This window comes from Myxine glutinosa, chromosome 3, assembly GCF_964187855.1.
Source record: "Myxine glutinosa chromosome 3, kmMyxGlut1.1, whole genome shotgun sequence".
Taxonomy (NCBI): Eukaryota; Metazoa; Chordata; class Myxini; order Myxiniformes; family Myxinidae; genus Myxine; species Myxine glutinosa.
Window position 1 is genome coordinate 155,953,894 of NC_136263.1, and position 23,513 is coordinate 155,977,406.

Sequence of the window (23,513 nt, forward strand, 5' to 3'; positions counted from 1 at the left end):
ATAATTATTTGTGACTTTAGACAAGGATGCATTGTTACATGGACATTCCAGACCGTTATGTACCTCGTGGATGTAATTGGAACCCTGTGCTCACAGAGACTCAGCAAACGTTGACGTCTGAGTAGGAAGGCACTCTCACAGCCATGTCACTATTCCCAGTGCGCCATTGGTGCATCTCTACTCTCGATTCTATTGGATGTAGTCTATCCAACCACCAAGGCAGACAGATTAGAAAGTTGTGAATAATTTAATTACGTTACTCCATTCTATTTACAAATCATTTTACAAAACATAAAAGACATAAAAGACTTACAAATCACATGAACCACCAACGATGAATGAATGATCGTTTTAAGGCCATTTTCCCTGCTAGAGCAGGGGTTAGCCTGGCGGGCCCCATGACCTCATGGTTCCCTTTTTGAGGCAGTTTTTATGGCCGGATGCCCTTCCTGGCTTAGTTGCCCCTTACGATGCACAGACATACGGTGTACCTATTCTAAATCAGGTTACACACCGGGATCATTCATTCCAGCAAGCTGGTACTCAATTTTCCGACCTCGGAAGGATGACAGGCTGAGTCAACCCCCCTGGCGTTAATTAAGCGATCGACCAGGATTACAAACTCAGGATCCTAGGATCCCAAGCTGCACCCTAACCGCTAAGCCAACACCAGGCTTAACCACCAACAAACATACTGCATATAAATTGCAATAAACTTTTTTATGACAGTTAGTTTCTGGCATGTTCTTGCAAATCCCTACTAACCCCCACGCAGAAACTTAACGCAATTCTTACTTTATTATTAGGAGGTTATCACGGAAAGGATGAGATCAAATTGAGTGGGAGTTAGAATTGCAAACTAGTCTTAATTGGGAAAGCTAATCAGCGGACAGGTAGGATAATGGATCAAATCAAGAGAACGTTGATCAAAGTATGCTATCCGCAGGTGGAAGCAATGAAAAATTGACATTTCAGGCATTAACCCTTAGCTGGAGCAAAAAAAGAGGGAGACGAGATAACGGGCAAATGTCGATAGAGGGTGGAAGTGAGATAAAGGTACATACGGCAGATTTTTCATTGGTTAAAGGACCATTGGTCTCTGACCTCTCACCGGAAACATACAAGTGTTCCCGGAGTCGCTGTAATGTCTGCCCTTTCATCTAGAAAACCAAATTGATCTCAATTTTTTTTTAAGTTACAGATTTGGATGAAATGCTGGTTTAGGTATTATATTAGCCAATTGACTAATAATTTAATTATTTTACGATTATTATTTATTTATTTTCATTATTAATCATTTATTTATTTTATTTCTCATCTGGGCAATATCTCAGGCACCTTTTGAGATAGGAAGCTAATATTTGGACATGACAGTCTGGTGTTGGTGTTGGCTTAGCGGTTAGGGTGCCGGCTTGGGATCCGAGGATCCTGGGTTCGAATCCCGGTCGATCGCTGAAATTAACGCCAGGGGGGTTGACTCAGCCTGTCATCCTTCCGAGGTCGGCAAATTTGAGCACCAGCTTGCTGGGATGAATGATCCCGGTGTGTACCCCGATTTAGAATAGGTACACCGTATCCCTGCGCATCGTAAGAGTGTGAACCAAGGGTTGGCGTCAGGAAGGGCATCCGGCCATAAAAACATTGCCTCAAACAGGGAACCATGATTGTCATGGGGCCCGCAAGGCTAACCCCCGCTCTAGCGGGGAAAAATGGCCTTAAAACGATCATTCATTCATTCATTCACAGTGACCAACTGATGTGGCTATAAAGTATATTTTTGTTTTATCGATTAATCAATTAATTACTTATTTTTTCGATTAATGACTAATATAATTAATTTTCAAAAAGTTACAGCTTCGGATGAAACTGGTGTTTGAGATATGCCATCAGCCAATTGATTAAGAAATTATTTTATGATTATTGTTTTTTGATTTTAATATTACACAATTAATTATTGTACATCTCTCCTTCCCAATACCGTCTCTATGTGCTGCACAGTGACATCGCCGGGCGCTAAAGGCGCCCCGGCAATGCTGCGCTGGAGAATATTTATTTATTTGGCATGGGGGCGGTGTACTTTGAATGTATCTGTACTTGTTATCATTCTTTTTATCAAAAACTGTATGTACTTCTTATTATTTATTATTTTTTGAAGTTCTTTTACTTTTCTAACATCTTTAATTTCTTGTTTATTTACCTATTATTCCCTTGTTGGAGAAGCGCCCATTATTTTAACCCCTGACCTTCCATCTCATGAATTGTCAAATTAAGTCATTCCCACCACACGTGCTCCCTGACCTTGATGTCACACTGACTCGTGGCTCTGACTGGTAGTAGTAGTAGTAGTAGTAGTAGTAGTAGTAGTAGTAGTAGTAGTAGTAGTAGTAGTAGACTGGTAGTAGTCACCCTGGCTGGTAGTTTTAGTAGTAGTAGTAGAAGTAGTAGTAGTAGACTGGTAGTCATCCTGACTGGTAGTAGTTTACGACACCATGATGGGGGAGCTTTTATAAATGCGAGCTCAGACAGTTGACCAGGTTTAGCAGAACATTTCTTAACCTCCAAAATGGTTTCACTTAGAGCTTAATTTAACCATGGAAGCAAACAAAGAGCACCACCTTGATTCTCAACAAATAATTTGTTAAAGGCATAGAAAAACAAAAGTATTGCCAAAGAATAAATAACCAACGATTGTAATGAATTATGTTGCAATGGGAAGCAAGAGCTGGTAGGGATGGCCTAGAGTAGGGATGTCTAATATGCTCGCCACTCACCACATATGGTGAATTGAATGCCACAGACACATGGCGAATTGATGTTTTTCAAAAGTTGTACTTTATATTTTTATTTGCAAAAAGTTGCGTTTGTGCATCAGTCGTCAGACTTTGTGCATCAGTTTGTGCATCAGTCGTATGCAGGTTGCAAATACACCCAATATTATTTCGAGCTAACTAAATTGGCCGACGTTAACCTTCTATTTTTAATATCACCCAATAACAAATGACTTCCTAACAGCACTACCTGCAGATATCAACGATCTATCTGACCATCACCCAGTTTCTATATTCAAAGCTACAATAAACGTAATATGCTGCATCAGCAGCAGCAGAATTTGAAACGGTTTATTTCATCATCTGAGCTAGTGATTTTGGCTAGTGACAAAGTAGCGTGGATTTGGCTTGATAAAAAAACGAAGTGTTTTCAGATGGAGGATTGGTGAAATAAAACATCTGGACAACAAAGGAAATTTTTCTCGAAAATTATGAAACAAAGACAAAACAAGTACAGATACATTCAAAGTACACCGCCCCCATGCCAAATAAATAAATAACATCCTCCAGCGCGGCATTGCCGGGGTGCCTTTGGTGCCTGGTGATACCGCTGTGCCACACATAGAGACGGTATTGGGAGGGGGAGGTGTACAATAATTGATTGATTAATTGCATAATTAAAATCAACAAATAATAATCACAACATAATTTATTAATCAATTGGCTAATAGCATACCTCAACCACCAGCGTTTTTTTTTTTTTTTTTTTTTTTTTTTTTTTTTTTTTTTTTTTTTTTTTTTTTTGTATACAATATCGAGGCTCGTGAAAGAGCGAACATTAATCACACAGAAAGACAAACCGACACATAAAACATATAACATAGGGAGCGGTAGACAAGATGGGGAGAGAGGGGGAAGGACACAAACACAACATTTGAGAGCAGGGACCGAGAGACATGGAGACATCGAGAGATCTGAGAGAGGGCGAGGGCTTTGGGGGGGGGGCGTGGGAAGGGGGCAGTGGGAGAGGTATAAAACATATGGACACTGCCAGGACTTCCAGGAAAGAAGTTGGAATTTCAAACAAGGTGGATCTGGGGTGAATTAGCGGGGGTAGAAAAGATCAAGGTTTTGGATGGGGGAAGATAAGAGATGGTGGTGAACAGCTGTTTTAAAGACCTGGAGGGAGGAGTGGGATTGAAGGGAGTGAGGGAGTTTGTTCCAGAGGCGGGAGAAAAGAGGAATGAAAGAGTGAAGGTGAGCGGAGAGCCGAGATTTCGGCAGTTTAACCATCAGAGGGTTGCTGGCAGATCTTGTGCGACCTGTAGGAATATTTGGGGGACAGAGCACAGAGAGAGCTGGGGGTGCAAGGCCGGAGAGGAGTCGGTAGAAGACAGAAAGACCACCTACCTGCCTGCGGTGAGTGAGTGAAAGGCCCTCAGAGATAGCTTCATCGCGGGAGATTCCAATAATTCTGAAAGCTTTGGTTTCAACAGCGTGAAGCCGAGCTAGGTGTGAGGCAGGAGCACCGGCCCATAGGGGAGAACAGTATTCCATTGAGCTGCGGATGAAAGCCTTGTATGTGGTGAGGAGCTCAGGTGTGCCGAGGAAGGACTTCGCACGACGGAGGATGCCCAGTCGGCGACTGGCTTTGGAGGCCAGCCTTGAAATGTGGTTTTCCCAAGAAAGATCATGGCAGATAGTGAGACCCAAAATCTTGAGCGACAGAACTTCTTGGAGAGGATTGTTGAGAAAGTAGATGGGAGGGTTGTCCAGTCGATCTTTTCGGAGAGACATAGTAAGAGTGTGAGATTTGTCAGGATTGAAAGACATGTTCCACTTGTTTGACCAGTCTGTGATTTTGTCCAGGTCTTCAGAGAGTGAGGAGGCAGCAGACTGCCGATCTGAGGGAAGAGGAATGGAGCGGCAGAGAGTGGAGTCATCAGCAAAGAGATAAAGAGGATTTTCGAGAGAGTCAGAGAGATCATTGATGAAGACCAGAAAAAGCACGGGGCCCAGAACACTGCCTTGGGGAACTCCAGCCTGAACAGGAAGAGGAGATGAGAGAAACCCATTCAGGGCCACACGTTGACGACGACTAGAGAGGAAGTCCGCCAGCCATGCGTGGAGATTTCCATGGATACCAAAGGAGGAGAGTTTGGTGAGCAGAGCGGGGTGCCAGACCGTGTCGAAGGCACGTGATATGTCGAGGGAGACAGCTCTAATTTCCTGTTTGGCATTGAGGACCTCCATCCATTGTTGAGACAGCAGAAGCAGCATGTCCAGAGTAGAGTGACCTGGTCTGAAACCAAATTGATGATCAGAGATCAAGCCATTGGAGAAGAGGAAAGATTTCATATCAGAAGCAATGATGGATTCCATGACTTTGCTGATAATTGGGAGAAGGCTGATTGGTCTGTAGTTGCTAGGATCTGTTTTTGCACCTTTTTTGTGCAAAGCGGTGATGTTGGCTGATTTCCAAGCAGATGGCAGTTGACCTTGAGCAAAAGAGAGGGTGAAGAGAACAGAGAGAGGGTGAGATAGAGCAGCAGAGCAGGATTTTAGGACCCGTGGGCTGATGCCGTCGGGTCCAGTTGCAGAATCAGAGTCGAGGGTTGACAGAAACTTTTCCACCTTGTCAGGAGGAAAGGACACGGAGTCCAGGAGCAGCAGGGTACGACTGGGTATGGTGGGTACAGAGAGGGATGGGTTTGGGACACAAGATTTAGAGGCAAACACAGAGTTGAGGCATTCAGCTTTTTCACGTGCGGAGTCAGCTGTGTAGCCGTTTGAGGTAAGGGAGGGGATGGAGGGGGAACAAACACCAGAAACGGATTTGACCAGACGCCACCAGGATTTGGAAGAGGGAGACAGATAAGAGAGTTCGGTCTTGAGAACGGAGAGATATTGTTTCCTGGCTCTCCTGAGGGTGGACACACACTTGTTTCGGGCTTTGTGGAAGGAAATGAGATTTCCTTCCGTTGGATTTGCTTTCCAGGAGACGAAGGCAAGTTGTTTCTGGGCAACAGCCTCACCACAAGATTCCGTGTACCATGGACGGGAGGAAGGGTATGACAACTGAAGACGAGATGGGATAAATCTGTGCATGAGAGAGAGCAATTTACTTTGGAAGAATTCCCAGGATGAGTTGATGTCAGAGGTGGTAGAGATGGGAGACCAGTCCAGATGATTGATGGCTGCTTGAAGACCGTGCCAGTTGGCCTGAGTGAAATGCCAGACTCGTCGACGCTGAGCAGGCTCCCTGAGGATGGTCAGAGAGATGTCCACTTTAACAAGGACATGATCAGATGTTCCGATCGGAGCAGAAGAAGAGCAGCAGACATTTTCAGGGAAGTTAGTCATAACCAAGTCCAGAAGAGAAGATGTTCCGTTGACTGAGATCCGGGTCGGGAAATTGACAGATTGTGTCAGTCCCAGTGAGTCGCAGAAGTCCTTTGCTGAGGAGCCATGGCTGGTGAGAGAGGTACCCACACCCAGCCAACTGGCATGATGACAGTTGAAATCACCACATATGAGGAAGAGAGAGTTGGGATGAGTAGATAGAAGTTGGTCCATATCATCAGACAGCGAGATGTAGATGGAGTCATCACTGTTTGGTGGACGGTACAACACACATATGAACAAGAGGTGGGAGCGAAGGGGAAGCCGTAGCCAGAGGTATTCCTGGGGGTGAGGTGGAGAGAGTGCAGTGCAGGGCGAGTGAGGAAGAGAGTTTTTGATAAAGATAGCAACCCCGCCTCCAGGACGAGGCTCAGGTCTATCATACCGGAGGAGGGAGTAGCCCGGGAGAGATACTATGGAATCAGAGACATCATAAAGGAGGAATGTTTCTGTTAAGCAGATCACGTCTGGTTTGACAGAAGCAACCTGTATGGAGAGATCGGTTAAGTTTGAACGAAGGCCCCGGATGTTTGAGGTCCATACCGTTAATGAAGAGGAAGGGGGAGCATCAGATACAGAACAGGGGGGAGGAGGGGTAGGGTAAGATGTGGAAGAGGTGGAAGAGGTAGGGAGAGCTGTTGAAGGTGTGTCAGAGATTTCAGAATAGCTCGGAGAAAGGGAAGGATGGGGCGGACAAAAAGTTTGATGGTGATTGGGTGAGCCACAATGAGGTGTTATTTCATCCGAAGCTGTAACTTTGGAAATTAATTAAATAAGTCATTAATCGAAAAATTAAACAATTAATTGATTATATTTGACTAATCAATAAATAATTAATCGACTTATTGATTCATCAATAAATCAAAAATACTCTTTACAGCCAAATCACTTGGTCATTGTTATGTCCAAATATCAGCTTCCTCGCCCACAAAGGTGCCTGAGATATTGGCCAGCTGATAGAAAATAAATGTGGTTAATTAATCGATAATAATTAAGTAATTAATCAATTAATTGATCATTCAAAAAAAAATACTATTTTTGCCAAGCACTTGCTCACAATTGTGTCCAAATTTTAGCTTCCTAGCTCAAAGGATGGTTGAGATATCGCCCGGACAAACAAACAAACAAGAAAGAAAGAAAACAAAGGAACAAACAACCAGAGTGAAAACTGAGTACTCCCTTTCAGCGTGCGTCATTGCCGGGCCCCCTTCGGTGCCCGGCTATGACGTCATGCAGCACCCGGGGATGGAATAGGAAAGGTACAAAAACGACATTATGCAGAAGATTCGAGTGACCAGATGATTACTCGGCGATTGAGAGATTTGTCGCAGAATCTTGATTCCCAAATGTGTGCTCATTTGAAGACCTGTGTGTCGTTTTCGCTGACTTTGGACGAATCATGTGACATCCAAGACTGCACAGCTCATTTTCTGGATTCGTTTTGTGTCCAAAGACATGGAGATTCATGAAGAAATGCTGTCATTTTGTGGCCTGAAAGATCGAACTCATGGCATCGACATTCTTTATACTTTCCAATGTGTTCTAGAAAAGTTTGAATTGGATTTTAAGAAGTTAGCTTCAGTTACGACGATGGTGTACCTGCGATTTTTGGACGAAAATCTGGATTTGTCAGTCTGCTGGAGCCGCATCTGACTGTAATTGGCCTTTAAATGGCGATTAATTGGCATCATATCACTGCATTTTGAATCAAGGAAATATTTGTGCCAAAATGGCAAGGAAAGATATGCTGGAAGGTTTGATGGACATGGTTGTCAAAATCGTTAATTCTATTCGTGGTTGTGCTCTGAACCATCGACAGTTTGTGGAGCAAATCATCCACTTCACGTATTTGCAGTGGCTGGGTCGTGGAAAGATCTTGCAACTATTTTTGTCGAGCTCACTCCAATCTGAGACTTTGCTGCCGAGCTCACTCCAATCTGAAACTTTGCTGCCGAGCTCACTCCAATCTGAGACTTTGCTGCCGAGCTCACTCCAATCTGAGACTTTGCTGCCGAGCTCACTCCAATCTGAAACTTTGCTGCCAAGCTCACTCCAATCTGAGACTTTGCTGCCGAGCTCACTCCAATCTGAGACTTTGTTGCCGAGAAATGGCAACTTACTCTGTGATGGAGGATGAAGCGTGGCAATGTGACTTGCGTTTTCTGACCGACAGCAGTGCCCACTTGAATGAACTGAACCTGAAACTTCAAGGAAAGAGCAAGCTGATTGATTTGTGATTTGGTACAGAATGCGTGAGATCTTCGGTGAAAACAGAAACTTTTTGGGTCACACTTGAATAGTCAGGATTTTTACGCACTTTCTAAATCTGCATCAGTTTGTGGAAGATACTGATTTTTAACCCCCAGCACTATGTGAAGTAGTTTGAGAATCTGATCAGTGAATTTGAAAAATACTTTTCCGATTTTGAAAGTTTTGGGCTCACCTTTCAATTCATGCAAGATCCATTTCATTTTGACATCTGTAATTCTCAATTCTCACTTGGAGCATGGTGACCTGGTCGCCACAAATTTGGCGAGCATAATTACCCTATTGGACACCAATGGCCTAGAGGTATGCACACTCACCTCTAGGCCATCTAGCCTGGGTTTAAATCTTGGCCCGGGCATCCTTTCTTTCAGCATTAATTACAGGATGTTAAATATCCCATGGTGCCCTTCGCGAAGGGAGGCGAGCTTCCGCTGGCACTTTAGCCAAATGACTGCTCTGATCCATATGGTAAATTTCTGCATTAATGGACAGAAAGGAAGTTTGATACAGGTCTCGATCGTGCCTTTGATTGATGGAGATGTGTATCCATCAACATCCTCCATAATGGCTTCAGCCGATCACGCTCAATCCAATCCATAAGCATAGTTTTCGTCAAGTAAACAAATCTCTTTTTCAATTTATTTTGTTCTATTATGTGTTCACATATCTATTGACACTTAAATTAAAGTAATTAAGTGGAAGCTGAAAGCAAAGCCTAATGAAAAACTAAGTAATTCAGTATAAGTGAGTCGATGGCTGGTAGGATGGCCTGGAGGTACAAACCCTCACCTCGAACCTGTCCAGCCTGTGGTTGAATCTCTTCCCAGCTATATAAACTTCCATCTTGGTGTTTCACAGGCAGGGTGATTCATCCTTCTGATGGAGGTTAAACGAGGTGTCCCATCTGTCGGCATTAGTTGGTGGACGTTAATGATCCCACGGTATCCTTTGGAAGAGTAGGTGAGCTATCACTGGCACAAAATTCCAAAATTCCTGCTTTAACTACTTAGTCGAGTGTCAGGCTCGGCCAGCTGGTCCTTGAACGACTTGGGCCAAAAACTTCCCCTGGCCAACGCTACAAGAACGTGGGAATAATTGTGGCTGAGAAGCATAAGAAGCGAAGTTACATGGTTTTAATTGTCATAAAGCCAAATTATGCATTAGTCAGTACAACTAACAGTATAAATTATGGCTCCAACTAATAATGGAAAATAATTAAATAATGAGAAAATTTACGAGCGCGGTGTTCAACATGGAACTGATTTGTACCATTCAGTTTGCTCCAAAGGTGGATACTTGATGAATAACGAATCACAGGAATCATCAATTTGTCATCTTAGATGCTTCTTTTCTCCTAACCATTCATGAACCAAGAAGTGAAATGGTATCCCAAATGTCATATACAGTGCCTTCAAAAAGTATTCACACCCCTTGACGTTTTTACATTTTGTTGAATTACAGCCTAAATTTAGCATTGATTAAACTGAGATTTTTAGTCACTGATCTACACCTAATACACCACAATGTCAAAATGGAATTCTTTAGAAGAATTTTAAAACTTTATCATTATGTTTGAATTTATTTATTTCATTGTTGCCAGTGTTATTTTTATTACTTTTTTTTATCACTTTATCATTTCAATATTACCGGTGATATCCTTTTTACATTATGAATCTCTGGGCCTCTTCTCTGAGCGATTTTGGGGAATCCTTTGTTGTAGGCCTTGATATCTCAAAAGCTTTTGACAGAGTTTGGTATCGGGGTCTGATATCTAAGCTTCCCTCTTTCGGCTTTCCTCCTTCACTCTGCTCTCTCATATCGGGCTTTCTCTCTGACCGCTCTATCTCTGTAATTGTCCATGGCTCAACATCTCCCTCCTCCCGATCAACAGCGGTGTTCCTCAGGGTTCTGTTCTGTCTCCAACACTCTTCCTTCTTTTTATCAATGACCTTCTTTCTTCTACAAATAACCAAATGCACTCATATGCTGATGACTCAACGTTGCATTCCTCCATGTTTTTTCCCATCTGCCCCATCTTCCCTCAATCGATCTGCATCTCGTTTTATCACAACCACCTCTTTAAATTCGGATTTGGACAAGATTTCCCAGTGGGGCAAATGTAATCACGTTAAATTCAATGCTTCAAAAACTAAATTTCTTCCCTTCTCTCTCTCTAAAACTTCTCTCAACTCTCCAATCTCCTTTGAAAGCTCCACAATTACACCATGTGATACAATAAACCTACTAGGTATTACCCTAACATCAAAATTATCCAGAATCCACACATTACACAAATAGCTAAATCTGCCTCGAAGAAACTGGGAGTCCTGTTCAGATGTCGAAGATTCTTCTCCTCTCAACAGTTTCTTTTCAACTATATAAAGGACGAGCAGAAGTGCCCGGTGCTGTGGAGGGGGGGGGGGGGGGGGGGCTGGAGAGGGAGGGTTGAGGAAGGGAGTGGGGTTAGTGGAAGGGGTTGAGGCGGGGATGGGAGAGGGAAGGGAAAGATATACTACATATCCATATTTGTGGGGCTGGAATTGTTTGATTTATCTGTGTTCAAATGTCTGGTGATTGTTTTGTATTTATTTATGTGAATGTGTACTTGTATATAATTATAAGTGTCATTAACCAAAAAGGCTTCGGCACTATCGAGAGATTTTTTTTATAAAACCAAAAAAATGAAAATAAAATGTTTTCCAAATATATACATATACTATATATAATATATATATATATATATATATATATATATATATATATATATATATATATATATATATATATATATATATATATATTGCCTAAAACACTCCCAGGCACTCACTGATGAACCTCTGAAAGTTTTACGAAGATCCGTTCAGCCATCTCTGAGAAAAATGGCGACACACACAGACAGACCAACAGCTCTCTTATATTGTAAGATGCATTCATTTCCTAAGCGTATGAATTTGAATATTTGTCTGTCAATGTTATAATGTTTAAACCACGTTTTGGCCGATATATCGGTAACTAAGAGTGCTGGAGCAAAAATAACGATATTTTAGACCCCTGGGGTTAGTTTAGTGCACATCAGCAAACACACATCGGACACAGTTGTGAAAGGACTTTATTCATTCTTTTTTACCGTAGCCTGGGGAATGGACACTCATTCTTCATCTGATTTTGTTCAACGGGCAATCTAGAGACGACAGGTAACCTGAGTCCCTCTTTGCCTCTTACTTCCCAGCGACGACAGTGGAGGATTCGCCGCATTTCTGTTTTGTCAAGTGTCGCTCTATGAGTGATTTTTTTGTTCTGTTTATCTTTCTGTCCATTCCCTTATATCTTGTATATATTGAGAACGCAACATTGTCGGAGCAGGGGATTTAGTGTGAGGCGAAGGTCTTTGTAATTGCTTATGGAATATCTCAATCAAATTTGAGATGGACTATCTCGTCTCATGGACTATCCCGTCTCTCGGATGGACGTTAAAAATCCCACTTCGCAAAGGGAAGGTGAGCTATCGCCGGCACCATGGCCAAATTGCAAATTCCTGCCCTGACTTCCTGAGTCGGAGTGACGACCCGAGCAGGATTGTAGCCGAGTAATGATGATGAATGGGGGACAATGGAGAGTAAAATCTCGGGGAACCAGTGATCATTTTGGACGGAGAGGTTAAAGGAGGAGGGAGGGTGGGGTTCTCTATATCTGGACACAGGTACTTACATCAGCCAAATCTCTGTAATGGGTTGAATGATTGCCACCAAACTTGGTAATGATAGTGTAGGCCCCACTAACATGACTTGGTTCTCTTATATTCGTCCTTGTATAAAGTACTGCTCTCACCTCTGGGGAGGTACTACCTCCACATACTAACTGGACAGAATTGAATCCAAAGTAATCCGACTTATCAACTCTCCCAATTTGACCTCAAAACTCGACCCACTCGAATTAAGCAGCAAAGTTGGCTCTCTTTCTCTTTTCTACAGATATTACTTCGGTTTTTGCTCCCAAGGACTTGCTGCTTGTATACCTCCGCCATTAGCGAGACCACGGAATACTCGACAAGCCACTACATCTCATGATTATTGTGTGGCCATTGGCAACTCAAGGGTGGGCCGTTATGATGTTTGTTTCTTCCCCTCCACTGCCAAACTCTGGAACGCTTTACCTTCCATTGTATTTCCAAACACTTATAATCTTCCCCTTTTCAAAAAGCACATTTGCTACTTCCTCAAAATCTCTTTGCCTATTCTCTCTTTCTTCACTTTTCTATCAATGCAGCTCTTTTATTTAAGGCCTGGCCTTGATGAGGACAATATAGTCTGTGACTGGAGCCTTCAACATAAAAAAAAATCGCACTCAGTCTGTGTTTTCAAGACTCAAAATCATGTTTTTTGACCATTGCAAATTATCCAGGATGTACAATAGGCATACAATGTGTTGGAGAAGGAATCTTTGTTTAAAGTGATTCACATCATCGAGATGATTTTGTCATCTCTCGATCTGGTACTTTAGCGATGTATTTTGGCGTATTTTCCGTTCTTGTTAGTAATGAAAACATTAGAGAATGAAATGTATGCCTTTCAAATGCTTAATATTTCACTCGATAGTAGTTTTATGCATATCATTTTGTACACATTTAAATGGGCGGCCATTTTTTTCCTGTGGCATCCCTACATATGGAGTATGTTAAAACAACAATGAGTAAGTACATCTCGCGAAGGAAGCCACTAAACCACAGAAAGAAGATTCTGATCAATCCAAACCTGGCTTGCTGCCAGATACAGAACCATTATTTTGGCATCACCTGCTCTATCCTTATGGAGCAAAGAAACGGCGATGAGGATGAGTAATGCTTATTTGGACTTCAAATTGAGCCTTCCCCTGGTCTTAATGTGGAAAAATCTCCTCCAAGCTGTGTGGTACTTGCAAGCACAGTAAATAGCGGAGCAGGGCAAACAGAAACCTCCTACTGAGAATCTTAGTGATTCATCCATGCACTTATGCCCATGCTGTTACAAAATATTCACGAGACAATTGTAAGCTAATGGCCTAATTTCTGGCTATCTAATTGACAGTTACTTGTGACTCACACTCAATGGCAAGTTGGAGGAAACTTTAGATGGAATATAAATTGACTAAGGTTAAGAATAGTTGTTGAAAGTTTTTCAGTCTTCATTAATAAATTCCAACCAATGCAGCTGTCCATTTATAGTTTGTATATATCAATCCAACAATGGTGAAGAATCGTGTGTATTTCTTACTTCTCATGTTGGTCCACATGTGGCATGTTTGCTAACCAGTCTCATATCAGGCAAAGCTGACACAAATGCAAAGCTGTCCTTATTGTCACACTCCATTTTACTTGGCGAAATAAATTTCCAAATACATTTCCACCGAACAAATTTCGCAAAGTATGTTAATAGGTTCGGTTAGTTTGTTTGTCTGTCCGCAGCTCACCTGTAATCGCCTACAAGTCACAATGTTAAACCGATCTTCACAAAAACCTCACCAAATGCTAAAGTTGGTCACAAGAAAGAAGCCTATTTATTTTGTGGTCAAAAGGTCAACATAGGCCAAACGTCAACAAATGTCAAATTTATAAAATCCTCAATTTTCATCTGATTGACTGGAAATGTGAAGAGGACTTGCATATCTGGTCACTGAATTCAACCACCAATTATATTTTAGGTCAACATAGGCCAAAAGGTCAACATAGGCCAGATTAATAAAATCCTAAATTTTCATCCGATTGACTTGAAATGTGAAGAGGACTTGCATATCTGGTCACTGAATTCAATCACCAATTATATTTTAGGTCAACATAGGCCAAAAGGTCAACATAGGCCGAATTTCTAAAATCCTAAATTTTCATCCGATTGACTTGAAATGTGAAGAGGACTTGCATATCTGGTCACTGAATTCAATCACCAATTATATTTTAGGTCAACATAGGCCAAAAGGTCAACATAGGCCAGATTACTAAAATCCTAAATTTTCATCTGATTGACTTGAAATTTGAAGAGGACTTGCATATTTTGTCATTGAATTCAACCACAGTACTAATTATATTTTTGAGGTCAACATATGCCAAAAGGTCGACATAGGCCAAAGGTCAACAACTTAAAGCTGAAAATTCTAAAATCCTCAATGTTCATCCTTCTGACTTGAAATTTGAAGAGGATTTGCATAATCAGGTCATTTAATTCAACCACCTATTATTTTTGAGGTCTAAAGGTCAAAAGGTCAACATAGGATGAATCTCTAAAATCCTTAATTTTTCTCCGATTGACCTGAAATTTAAAGTAGATTTGCATATTTGGCCTTTGATATTCAACCACCAGTTATTTTTACGTAGATTCGTTTGAGGGATTTCGCAAGTATCGGGCTCTGGGTGTCGTTTTTATTGTTTGTTTCTCTGTCCTTTCGCCTACAGCCCAAACCGCTCAGCCAATCATTCTGAAACTTTCGCAGATTGTAGGCACCGTCGCTTTGACAGTCCGTGGCAGAATTTTGTAAAAATCGACGTGTTATGACGTGACATTGCAAAAACGTAAAAAGCGTTTTGGTCAATAACTCCGGAATCGGAAGTTGTATCAATTCTGTTTGATGCCAAAATGTTCTGCGTTCAATTTCCTAAGCGTATGAATTTGAATATTTGTCTGTCAATGTCATAATGTTTAAACCACATTTTGGCCGTTATATCGGTAACTAAGAGTGCTGGAGCAAATATAACGACATTTTCGACCCCTGGGGTTAGTTTAGTACACATCAGCAAACAAACATCGGGCACAATTGTCAAAGTACTTCGTTCATTTATTTTACCGTACCCTCGAAAATGGAGACACATTTTTCATCTGATTTTGTTCAACAGGTAATCCATTGGTAACCTGAGTCCCTCTTTGCCTCTTACTTCCCAGCCCTGACAGTGGAGGATTCGCCGCAATTCTGTTTTGTCAAGTGTCGCTCTATGAGTGATTTTTTTTGTTCTGTTTCTCTTTCTGTCCATTCCCTTATATCTTGTGTATATTGGGAACACAACATTGTCGGAGCAGAAGATTTAGTGTGAGGCGAAGGTCTTTGTAATTGCTTATGGAATATCTCAATCAAATTTGAGATGGACTATCTCGTCTCATGGACTATACCGTCTCTCGGATGGACGTTAAAAATCCCACTTCGCAAAGGGAAGGTGAGCTATCGCCGGCACCATGGCCAAATTGCAAATTCCTGCCCTGACTTCCTGAGTCGGAGTGACGACCCGAGCAGGATTGTAGCCGAGTAATGATGATGAATGGGGGACAATGGAGAGTAAAATCTGGGGTGAACCAGTGATCATTTTGGACGGAGGGGTTAAAGGAGGGGGAAGGGTGGGGTTCTCTATATCTGGACACAGCTACTTACATCAGCCAAGTCTCTGTAAAGGCTTGAGTGATTGCCACCAACCTTGGTAATGATAGTGTAGGTCCCAATGGGGGCTCAACAATTTTTATTAGCTTGAATAGATCTTGAGATTTACCAGGGGGTAAATCAAGGTCGGACGACTATCATTTTCAAGGATATCATTGGATTTCAATCGAATGCGGGTAGGGAGAGTTGGTGGTGTTGGGAATGGGGTCGGGGTTAGTTGTGCTTGATGTCGTGAAAACAGTGGGGGCGTAGCACGCGGACCCCCTTAGTGCTTGGCACTTGTTTTATGCCGTTTTCACACTTTTCTATCACACAGCTGCTGCGGGATTGTTAAATTGCATAGGGTTCCATGTCAAGTGATGAAGTGTGGCTTTCTGCTTGAACATACTCAGAATTCACTTTTTCACGACCTCTGCTCAGCAGATAAATAACATTCAACTGTTTCTTTTACTCACACTTGCCTGTCAAAAACGTTATAAAATCAAGCTTGTGTCCTTTATTTAACTCTTACGTGAGACAGTACGAAGCAAAGGGCCAGGTGTGGGAGTGGTGGCGGGGACTGTCTCCCCAAGAGGCTGCAGTAATATGAATAATTGCTTCCACTTTAGGGCATCAATAAAAGGCAGAACTGCGTGTATAATCACAGCTCTGAATTTTTCCAACAGTGGATGAATGTGTCACAAAGAAGATGCATCATTTATAACATGACTTGGTCTGACTATTGCTCGTGGTAGTTTTGATGAACACACATATGGTCTCGGAAATATACGGAATGTTATTTATTTATTTACCACTCAACAAAGCATCTTCAAGAAACACCAATGTAAATAAAGATTGTGAGGCTTTCTTTCAATAGGAAGGAATAATTAATTCTCAAGAACCATCTCCATGCTCAGTGTTGTCTTCTGAGAAAACAGTTTGACATTCTCAGAATGCTCCATCGATTTATAGGGCTCATAATTGCTGGATCTTACCTTCTGAGACTTTACGAAAAAGGGAGCAATCTAAGGACAGTCAATATGTGACTTTCGCAATGACGTATGAATGATCATGAGGGCTTTTGCTCGTGCGCTGTGTGCGGTTTATTTAATTTTCGTATACGTAGTCGAGGCTCGTGGAAGAGCTTGTATGAGTACACTGAACGGATCGGGATGCAACAGAACAAAAGGAACAGTAGTGTGAGGGGGTAGACACCAACAGCAGAGTTGAAGGCCAGGATAGAGGGGGACTTCGACAAACAATTGGTGTGGGTAGGAATGGGGGACAGGAGAGGATGCATGGAATGGATAGTATGGATACAGAAGGAAACTCTCAGGAGGGAAACCTGGAAATTTGGAAGCAGAAGAGATTGGAGTGGGAGCTAACGAGGGTTGAAAAGATCATGGTTTTGGTTTGGGGATGATCTGAGTTGGTGGTGAACAGCTGTCTTTAAGATCTGGAGGGAAGAATGAGATTGAAGGGAACGTGGAAGTTGGTTCAACATGCGGGGAAAAGGAGAACAGCAATGAATGGAGGTGAGCAATGATCCTGGATTTAGGTAGTTTCCCCAGAAAGGGTTGATGGTGGACCATGTGTGCCCTGCATAAACCTTGGGGTATGGGGGTACAAAGCATGGAAAGATCAGAGGGTGCCACACCAGAAAGGAGAACATAGAAGACAGAGAGACCACTGAGCGAAATGATGAAGTGATAGGCCTCTAGATTCAGCTTCATTGTGGGAGATTCCAATAATCTTGAAGAGCTTAGAGTTTCCACGGTTTCAAGCTGAGCAAAGTATGAGGCAGTGAAGCCATCCCAGAGTGGAGAGCAGTACTCAATCAAGCTGCAGATGAATTCCTTGTCGGTAGATAGGAGTTCAGGTGTGCCAAGGAAGGATTTTGTATGAAGGAGGATACCTAGTCTGCGGCTGGCTTTGGAGGCCAATGTTCCATTTTCAGTGACTCGGTTCTGCTCGATGAGCACTTTTAATCTGCCATTGCTAGCGCGAAATGTCTAATTCAAATATTGCTTTTAACAAAACCAATACACCCACTCCCCACGGAAACGACAGGAAGGGTCATGCTATTAACCTCTGTGAGGTATCTATATTACAGTGGATCTACACTCAGGTCCGTTTGTCGAGGTGATAAGCAGATAATGCCTCAAAAACGTCGAGATTCCTCCAAATTTCTTTCAGTTTAGTGATAAATAGCATTAGAGACTGTTAAAAATGTAAGCAACCATGTTTGTGTTTCATCATATTTTTACTTCTACTGGGCTCACCCCACGAAACGCCACGATAAGCTGTTTATTCACGTTGACATGGTGTTTAGTTTGTCCAAGGAGGAAACACCTTGGGGTGGCGATGGGGGATATTATTAGTATTAATATTGCTTTGTAAAAACATTAATCTTACGCTATAATCATGAGTGTTGTTATTACTTTTGTAATTAAAAGCCACCTTGGAAAAACGCCATGATACAACTATTTTAACATGGATATACACCTCAACATGCAACACTCTTGGTGGGGAAAACACCCTTCGGAAAGGGGGCAAATGAAGTCCACAACTTCCATCATCTGACCCTTAGTACTACTGTATAGTTTGGTTGAGAATGGATAAGTAACGACCGAATGTATTGCGGTCAAAAAAAATCAGTCAGACAGACAGACACCAAATCGCTTATTTTAGTATGGTTTTGTGCATTTAGTCGAAAGAGTAGAAATTTTAAAATGCTTAACTATAATTATTATGGTCCTGAATGCAAATTTGACTCGATATTTCGGAAATACGAGAGGTGTCAGAATAGTACCATTTCCTGTTAGTGAAAGAAAGCAGCGGCAGTGGATATAACACCCACACCCGCACACACACACACAGACACACACACACACACACACACACACAAACACACACATACACACACACGCACACACACACACACACACACACACACACGGGCACTTCTCCTTTTACCAATAGATGCAAAAATCTCGTATAAGTTATCTTGCAGCGCTGGAATCAAACAAAGAAAATACATTTGAAGCGAACCTCACAGCCCATCCAGCTCCCTCTCCATCCCCTTCTCCCAATCATGATTAACAGTAAGTATCATCATTTTCAACTTAGCCTGTGCATTTAGAAGCCCCAGATATGACCTTCCCGTCAGTGTTAAGAAGCACCTAAACCGGATACTGTGTCTCCCTCTGGGATAATTTTTATATCTGCCAGAATAATCTTACTATAATTCACCAAATGTCTGTCTATCTGTCTGTCTGTCCGTTTGAAGGTACCGCAAAAATGGCTGAACCGATCGCAACGATATTTTGGGTGGGTAATCCTGGGATCTCCTGGAGTAAAATAGGGAATATTGTTTTTCCAATTTCAGCTTTGGCCTCCGGCATTTTCATGTTTGGACTCCCGCATAACGTTATTTTCCCGGGTGCCGCACAAGCCGCTGCACCGATCGCTGCACGGCTGCACCAATTGCTGCACAGCTGCACCGATCTCTGCACGGCTGCACCGATCGGACTTGGTGACCTCGGACAAAGACCTTTTATAAGGACATGGGTTGAATCCCTGCTTGAGAGAATGCCAACCCCCTCCCCGCCATCATGGTCGTCTCTCCAACTCACAATCCCACGAGATATGCGGAAAGGACGACCCAAAACCAATTATCTTATTTTTGATTCGTATATAAACATCATTAAAAGTAAATAATGACCTCGGCCAAATTTCAAACGACGTTTAATCTCTACATGAAAGAATTCCACATAGCTATTTGGGCTGTGTATGAGCTAACAGATCGTTGTCTCCATCGATCTTGCCAAGGCCGTAACACCTATCGGCTCAAAATCCTTTCAACTGTTGACTTGGTAGTTTTTACAATGAAGGAAACATTAACAATGTTGTTAAAAGTTTATTTTGTGATTAATTTGTGATTGGTGTTATGTTGTTTGGAATGAAAAACGAGATATCGAGTTCAAGTAAATGACGACATGCTGTGATGGTTTCTACTTTCTGAACGTGAACTTCGCGGATCGCCATATGCAGATTCGCCATGGACCCACGATTGATGTTTCTATACGTGAACGTACCCGTTTGTTTGCGAACAGGAACGTTTTTCATGGAAGTCCTTCACGAACTTGCTGTCCATGTCTGACGTGCAACTGAGGGTGCTACAGGAATGTGGAATTTATTGGTTTCATGCTTCACCAAGCCTGCCATGGTCACACGAGTTAATCCCACAAGGTTCATAGGTCACTCACTGACAGGGATAATCGGGGAGGTCGGGTAGAACGCAATTTCAAAAGGCGCGTATTGCAATGAGGATTGTTGCATGTGGATGAAGCATGATGAGTCTAAGAAATATTTTATACATTCTTATTGTAATTCTCTCTGTCCTACCCCAGCACCCCCACTCCCTCTCAACCAGAACTGTTGATGCCACAATGTCTATGCTGCAAAGAATTATGGGATATTGCTGGGGTAATTTCATTTCAATATGGCCGACGCTAGACATGTCATAAAGGAGATATATCAATGGTGATATTTTACCACATATGCTGATTGCTGACAACCAGCTGGATAATCTGAGAAGATGTTTGTGTTTTAGGGCATAATCTACAGGTAAATTGACATTCAACACCAGTTTGATGCAAAGGTAAATACCAATTGCTTTTTCACATTATTTTAGCAAATGTTTGTCCTGGTGATCAAGTTCCAACAACAATCTTTACTTATCATCTATGAGTGGTTCTGGTTAAGTGGACAATATTTTTATTAGATGAGAAAAGATCGGATAAGTCTTCGTTCTCAACAAAAACTACAGAAAACTAGAACGCTACTCAGTAGGGAGCATCATACCTCCGCCTCGTGAACAGTTTACGTTTTGTATTCCAGTGATAGGCCGGATCTGGGTTCGGATCTGAACCAAAATCGAATCGGCTTGTTCTTGTCACCTAACCAACTCATTCACCAAGTTTAATCATAACTCGTCCATAACTTTTTAATATATCATGTTATATATCGCTTTTCACCAGATTTCTCAATTGTGAAGAATCACTTAAAAATCAAATAACTCTTCTAGGCGAATCCATATTCAGATATTCACCAAAATCGAATCGAATCGTCCTTCTCAGACACCCAACCGGTCCACAAAGTTTCGTCCAAATCCGTCCACAACTTTTTGAGATATCCTGCTATGTATAGTTTTTGGCCCAATGTCCTAATGGTGAAGAATCATTTAAAAATTTATAGTAGCCGGATCCGAATCCGGATCTTCACCAAAATCGAATCATTTCGTTCTTGTCGCATACGATACATCTCTGTCAAATTTCGGCCGAATCCATCTTCAACTTTTTGAGATATTTTGTTCACAAACGGACAGACAGGGGTGAAACATAACCTCCATCCACCTTTGGTGACGGAGGTAATACACTTGTATCTAATATTTCTAAACTAAGAAAGTTTGTTTGTTACTTGCAGAATCGAAGATTTTGTCTGTTTGTCTGTTTGTCACTCGCCTACAGGTCACAATTCCAAACCAATTGTCATGAAACTTTACCAAGTTGTAAAGGCAGCCACAACTGAAAAGCCCATTGATTTGAAGTTAAAGGTCAAAGGTCATGTTGAGGTCAAATTTCTAAAATAGTCATTTTTAATCCAATTGACATGAAAGCTGAACAGCATTTGCATATTGAGTCACATAATTGGGAAACCAACTATTTTCAAGGTCAAAAGGTCAAAGGTCAAACTTCTAAAATCATCAATTTCCATTTGAAAAATCATCAATTTTCATCTGATTAACCTGAAAATTAAAGAGCAATTGCATAGTGCATCATTGAATTGGGAAACCCACTATATTTGAGATCAAAAGGTCAAAGGTCAACTCAAAGTCGACATTCTAAAACCATCAATTTTCATCTGAAAAATAATAAATTTTCATCCGATTGACATGAGCTTTGATTAAGATCGTCAATTTAAATCGTAATGAAATGGACAATTTGATGCATCCATGACAAATTATTAGGGGGGGAGGGGGGTACGGGATGGATTTGCATATATCATGCTCTGCACGATGTCTTTCTTGTTTGTGTGTTTATTTGTTCGTTTATGCATTTGGACACTGGAGGAAACAATGCAACCAAACTTTGCGTGGCCCCCTCTTTCATCCAGAGGAAGGTCAGGGTCTATGTTTGGATTAAAAAAAAGTGACCCCAGATAAATCCAGATAATTTGCCTTCAGGCCTGATCGGGTCTTGTGCTTATACGCTGCCTGGGCTTTTTTCCCTGGGAGCAATCGAGTATTATGTTTTGTGAAGATCGTATGTTGAGGTTGTATATAGTGATTTGTGGTCAACATCACAAATTTAATCACAATATTGTTTATACATGCGCCTGTTATTAAAAAGATTGCTTTATGCAGGTTTATTGTAGCACCTCCACAATAAGGCCTCAAGTGAGTATGTTGCTTGTACACGTGCCTGGGTTTTTTTTTTTCCCCCGAAAGCGATTGAGTAATACGTATTGTGAACACAATATGTTGAGGTCATATGTATGCAAACTAATAACGGAAACTGTGTATTCCCTTGGTAGGTAAGGTCAACATTGCCCAATTTGTCATGCAGGAAATATTAAAATACATATTCCATTGAATATACCCGAGCCACGCCAGGTACTTCAGCTAGTAATAAATATGTATACAATAAAAAAACCATTGTGTTCATTAATTGCGTCAATGTTTTCAATGCTCTCTTGTTTGGATTTGTGTATGATTAATTATAGTGTTTTGTTGATTAAAACTCCTTATGATCAAATCAAAGCTGATCTTCACAAACTTATCTTTCCTTTTAAAATACATTCAACCAATGTTTTCCGATGATTGGTTTTACCTTCCATTTTAGGAGAACGTCCTAAACAAGTGTAGTGGAGCTTCGGATTTTCCCCCTTTACAACGTTTAAGATGTTTATGCTTCATTAATCAAACTAAATCAATATCTAAACTTTATAAGAAGAAATGTATTTTAAAAGACCCAAAAGTCTTCTCAATCCTCCCTCCAGGTCTTTAAAACACCTGTTCACCACCATCTCTTATCTTCCCCCATCCAAAACCTTGATCTTTTCTACCCCCGTTAATTCACCCCAGATCCACTTTTCTGAAATACCGACTTCTTTCCTGGAAGTCCGAGCAGCGTCCATGTTTTTTTTTTTACCTCTCCCACCCTCGCCCCCTTCCCATGCCTCCTCCCCCAAGCCCTCTACCTCCCAAATATCTACTGATGTCCCTGCTCTCAAATGTTGTATTTGTGTGTTTCCCTCTCTCTCCCCATCTTGTCTCCCGCTCCCTTTATTTCGTCTTATGTGCCAGTTTGTCTTTTTGTCATTGATGTTAGCTCTTACGCGAGCCTCGATCTTGCATACAAAAAAAGAAAAAGAAAAAAAAAGAATATTTAAGGGGACATAAAATTACATATAATTATACAGAATATATTTGATGCATTTTTGCAGCATTGGAATGAAAAGAAAATGGATGTCCTGGTGGTGAACGTTTTAGTGGACAAAAGGTGTCTCCGTGCTGTGAAATAAAATCACCTTTCCAATTAAGAGTTGAAAAGTGCATATTTGATCTTCCTGCCACTTGGTTGGCATAACCCTGTGTGAGTCACACCAGGACGTTTATGACTCATCGGCACCACATGTACT